The sequence below is a fragment of the Desmodus rotundus genome, chromosome 12, assembly GCF_022682495.2.
Source record: "Desmodus rotundus isolate HL8 chromosome 12, HLdesRot8A.1, whole genome shotgun sequence".
Classification (NCBI taxonomy): Eukaryota; Metazoa; Chordata; class Mammalia; order Chiroptera; family Phyllostomidae; genus Desmodus; species Desmodus rotundus.
The window spans coordinates 37,294,396-37,300,142 of record NC_071398.1 but is presented as its reverse complement, the minus strand read 5'-3'; the positions used below and the strand labels follow the sequence as shown (position 1 = coordinate 37,300,142).

The 5,747-nt window shown below is 41.8% G+C and overlaps 1 long non-coding RNA gene across 1 annotated transcript; it reads right to left on the bottom strand.

Annotated features, from left to right (window-relative positions):
• On the bottom strand, nucleotides 1-2,044 carry LOC123478408 (uncharacterized). The gene is made up of 3 exons (XR_006653604.2): nucleotides 1,975-2,044; nucleotides 705-881; nucleotides 1-89 (listed from the first exon to the last, which is right to left on the bottom strand). It is a non-coding gene; the product is annotated as an uncharacterized lncRNA (long non-coding RNA).
• Nucleotides 2,045-5,747: the final 3,703 nt, after the last annotated feature.

Below are 5,747 nucleotides of genomic sequence, written 5' to 3'. Positions count from 1 at the left end.
ACCTCTGGGAGGTTTTTCTCTACCTGATATTCTCCCTTATTCACTGGAACTCTTTGCTCTTGAACGGCAGTGCCTGTACCGTTTCTAACCTGCAACAAATGGTTACATAAAAATCATCAATAAGACAGGATTCAAATCCTTTGCTCTTTAGAATTATTTGTGTTCAAAGAGTCAGTGTGGCTTCCCCCTGTAAGAAGGCAGAAAGAGCTGCGGATAATCAGGACCTACACTGGCCTACATGAGCCTTTGGGTGGATTTTTTTTTAAAAGGCAGCCTTTCTGGGTAAATGCAACCCTGGATCTGGGCCTCCACTCCCCCACTAACCCCAGCTAGTCTCATAATAATAAGAGCTCCTAAGTGACTGCTCCTGGCTAGGTGCTCTCCAACAGTATCCTAGGAGTCCCAAGTTCAAATGCCTACAAGAGACAGGCAGTATTCTAAGTGAGGCCGACTAGGTGGGAGGAACAGGGAGTGGTGGAGATTCTGGCAAGTCAGAGAGACCAGCCCACCTAGATGCCGTGCCAATACTCACTCTGCCTGATTTACTGCCACGAAGGAAGGTGGGCCCAATTTGGCCACATCTTCCAGTTTTTCAAAAGAAACTGGCAATTCCAGTTTTTATATCAAATCACCCAATTTTTAAATGTTAGCAATGCATTAAAAATACTAAAGCACAGTATGGGCCAGATAAGACATCTACAGACCCAGGAGTGAACTGTTTTGTGGCTGTTTTGTGACTCTGCATGATCCCAGTTGATCTTCACACAGGAAGAAATTGAGGCCCAGGGAGGTGAAATGACCCACGGAAGGTCACACAGCAGTCAAAGTGTGGTGAGGCCTGGATCTGGGCAGTCTTCTCTCCCTGTCAAAGGGCCTTCTCTCTGTGTACGACAAAGAATTAAAAAGGAAAGGGAACAGGAGGAAGACCATCAACAAAAAAGGAAATGTGATGCATTTTTGAAAGACAGAGAGCAGGCAGAAGCGTGGGGGCTAGGACAGGACTCAAGGTGGGGAAATGGAACCTCAGGGACCCCCAGAGGCCCTGGACACAAAGCCAGGGGTTCTAGAGAACTCAGCTGGGGTAGGCATGCAGCTCAGCAGTAAGAGGGCAGAGTGAGGACAAAGGTTCGTCCATCATTGCAAAAACCGTGCCCCTGATTCCTCTCCTTCCTCCCTCGTGCTCTGCCACACAGATCTCAGGCTGCTAAACATTCACACACAGGAAAACAAAACAGTACCGAATGACTCTTGTCCAGAGAAATTGCATGAAGTGTCTGGGAAGTGCCCAGGCTGGTGTTCCTGAGCACAGCCCTCCCCATGTGGCATCTGGGAATGAGCTCCCAGCAAAGATGGATGCTCTTAGGCCACTAAGTGCTGTCTCCAAATGGTCTCCGCCATCCCTTCACTGGGAGCAGCACACCAGTGGGACACCATGACTGTATTTATCATAAGCCCCAGATCTCTTAGCAGTGACTTTAAAAAATCTTGCCCAACCTGAAAAGGCATAATAATTCTATTTATCTGACATTTTAGAAAAAACCAAACTATCAGGATGGAGAGCAAATCTATAGTTGCAAGATGTGAGGGATTGGTGTGTAATTATAAAGGGAGCTTTTTCTGGAGTGATGGAATATTTATGTATCCCGATTGTGGTGGTGGCTACATAAAAAATGAGTTAAAATTCATAAAACTGAAAAAAAACCATCATAGAACTGTATCATCCCTGCCCAAGAAGTCAATGTTACTGTATGATAATTAAAAAAAATAAATAAGTACTTTATTAAATTAAAAAAAAAGTCACCTGGCTCCTTGTTTGAAAATGTGATCGGACAAGCAAGGATCACCAGATGTTTGAAAAAAACTAGCAGCCTGAAAGGGAATTTTTTTTTAGATTTTTCATTTATTCATTTCTAGAGAGAAGGAGAAAGAAAGGGAGAGAAACATTGATGTGCAAGAGATACATCCATCGGTTACCTTTCAGACGCCCCCAATCAAGGACCTGGCTTGCCACCCAGGCATGTGCCCTGACTGGGAATGGAATCGGCTACCCTTCGGTTCACAGGCCAGCACTCAATCCACAGAGCCACACGAGCCAGGGCTGAAAGAGAAATATTAAGATAAACAGGCAAAGCCAAAGTGAATGGACCCCAGAGGAAATAGACAATTCAGAGGGCCAAAAAGAACTTAAAGGAAAAGGAAAAACACTAATCAGTGAACGTAAGGCTGGCTTCAGGCTCCACAGGCGTGGGCTGTGTGCAGTTACACACAGCCCCCACTTAGAAGGGATCCATGCTGGTTTTAATGCTCTGCTGTTGCCAATTTAAAATTCTTTAAAAAAAAAATTCTCACCTGAGAATATGTTTATTGATTTTAGAGAAAGAGGAAGGGAGAGAGACAGAGAGAGAGAAACATGTGAGAGAGAAATATCTAGCAGCCTCCTGTCTGTGCCTGACCAGGGATCAAACCTGCAACCTTTCGGTGTATGGGAGACTCTCCAACCAACCGAGCCACCTGGCCAGGGCTCAGCTTGAAATTCTCAATCATTTAAAAAAATTTACTGATTTTAGAAAGAGAGACGGAGGAAGGAAGGGAGAAGAGAGAGAGAGAGAGAGAGAGAGAGAGAGAGAGAGAGAGAGAGATATCAATTTGTTGTTCTGCTTACTTATGCATTCGTTGTTTGTGCCCTGACTGATACAGGAACCTACAACCCTGGTGTACAGGGACAACGCTCTAACCAATGGTGCTACTGGCCAGGGCAAAATTCTCAATTGCTTTGGAACAAGAGGCCTGCATTTTCATGTTACACTGGGCCCTGCAGGTTATGGAGCTGGTCCTGGATACACTCAGATTTGAGAAGATCCTCAAAACAAGCACAGGGCATTAGAAAAGGAAGAATACATTCAAGAAGGAAAAAATTCCAGGAAATAGCTTAGATGCATTAGTAACAAAAAAATGCTTCTTTCAAAAGGGGAAAACTACAGCTATGAGAAACTGCAGGATAAGCAAAAACTGTTTAAGAAATCATGGACCGAATATGATACACACCAGCCTGTATCTGTGTCCTGTCCATCTGACAGAATGAGAGAAAAAGGAATCCACTGACCTGGGGACTAGGGGTGTTCTCCTTACAGTAGCCCTGTTTATTAGTTTTCATTGGGAAAAGACTGTTTTTAAATATATATATATATATATATATATATATATATATATATATATATATATATATAAAATTGACATATAACATTGTGTGAATTTAAGGTATACAATGTATTAATTTGATGTATTTATATACTGCAACATGATTACCCCTGTAGTGTTAGCTAACCTCTGTCCAGTCACATATTATCACTACTTTTTCTGGTGAGAACACTTACGATGGGGTCTCTTAGCATAAAGACTGTCTTTCAACAAGCAGTGCTGGTGGAGAGAGGGGAGCCCTTCTGCGTGGTTGGCGGGAATGCAGACTGGTGCAGCCACTGTGGAAGGCAGTGTGGAGATAACCTCAAAAAATTAAAAATGAATCTGCCTTTTGACCCAGCGATCCCACTTCTGGGAATATATCCAAAGAAATGCAAAACACTAATTTGAAAGAACACAAGCACCCTTATGTTCATTGCAGCATTATTTACAGTCACCAAGATATGGAAGCAGCCCAGGATTCATCAGTAGATGAGTGGATAAAACAACTATGGGACGTTTACACAGTAAATACTACTTGGCCGTGAAAAAGAAAATCTTACCCTTTGTAACAGCATGGATGGAGCTGGAGAACATTATGCTAAGTGAAATAAGCCAGTCAGAGAAAGACAAATACCATGTGATCTCATACATATGTGAAATCTAATGAACAAACTGAACTAACATGCAAAATAGAGACAGACTCATAGATGGAGAACAGGCTGACAGCTCTGGGGTGGGGGCTAGGGGGTGGAGGGATTGAGCAAAAAGGAAAAAGGACTAAAGGACATGGACAATAGTGTGGTGATTGCTGGGGGGAGGGGGATATAAGGGGAATAAAGGGTACTGGAAAAGTACAGTAAAAAAGAAAAAATGTAAAACAAATAAAATAAATGGTGCGGGGAAATCTATATGCAAAAAGGTGAATTTGGGCCTTTACCTCACATCATACGCAAATATCAATTCAATATGAATCATAGACCTAAATGTAAGTCTTTAAAAAAGTTTTTAGAAGAAAACAGAAGAAAATCTCATGATTTTGGGCTAGGTAAAGATTTCTTAGATACAACACCAAGGTATAATTCATAAAAGAAAAACATAGATTAATTAAACATCATCAAAATTGAAAACTTTTGCACTTCAAAAGACACCTTTAAGAAAACAAAAAGACTGGCTATAGTTTGGCAGAAAATATTTGTAAATCATATATCTGATAAAGGACTTGTATCTATAATATGTAATATAAAGAACACTTAAAATTCAATAAGACAAACAAACCAATTAAAAAACGGACAAAGGATTTGACTAGACATTTCACCAATGAAGATATACAAATGACTAATAAGCATGTGAAAAGATGCTCAGCATCATTAGTCATTACGGATATGCAAATTAAAATCAAAATGAGACACCACTTCATGTGTACTTAGAATGGCTAATATTCCAAAGACTGGTGAGGGCGTGCAGACACTGGAACCCTTCTATCACACACGGCTGGCAGGAGTGTGCAATGGCACAGCCACTTTGGACAACTCGTAGGTAGTTATTTTAAAAGTTGAGTGTTAAAAAAAATAGTTAGACATAAACTTATCCTGAAATAGAGCAATTCTACTGCGAGGCTATCTCCCCAAGAGAAATGAAAGCATGTGTCCATGCAGACTGGATTGTAAATGTTCCCAGCAGCGTCACAAATTTGGAAACAATCCACACGTCCATCAGCTGGTGGATGGATAAATACAATGTAGTCTATGCACACAATGGAATATTATTGTTCAATAACATAAGGAATAAAATGGATGAATGAACTCCCAAACAGCAGCTATGCTAAGTTAGAGAAGCCACATACTGTGTGATGTGGTCATATGAAATATCCAGAAAAAGACGCATCTAAAGATACAGGAAGTAGATCAGTAGTTGCCTGAGGCTGGGCGTGGGAACAGGGAGTGACCACAACTAGACACAAGGGATATTTGAGGGGCAACAGAAATGCTTCAAAATTGTGGCGATGGCAGCACAATTCTGTAAATTTACTAAAAATCACAGAATTGTACACTTAAATGGGCTGAATTTTATGGTATGTAAATTACACCTCAATATAGCTGTCCAAATCCCAGCCCCCGCAAATTTTACAGTTAAGGCATGGCAGGCCCACATATGGTAACAGAACAGACTGTAGATGTTATCAGCCTTGACAGTGTGCGGCAAGTAAGCACACAACTGACAAAAGATGGGAAATGAAAGGTGGGGGGAGGGGAAGCCAAGATGTTGGGCTCAGCTACTTTCTACCATCACGGCAATCAAAAGCTGTCGGAATAAAATATAGAGCGGCGATGCATGAAATGCAAAGTTACAAAGGTAAATAAGAAATGATCTAAAAAAGTACAATGGTTAAAGCTCGACGGAGTGATGAAGCAGGGAAAGACGCAGTGGGCAATACCATCATCCCTAGCAGACAGGAATGGATCTGGAATTTCTCCGTTTCTCTGCACTTCACTGTCATCAGCCTCTCGTTACCCAGCTGCCCTCTGGGCCACAGCGTGGGTGAAGTGGAAGCAGAGTCACGTTGGCTT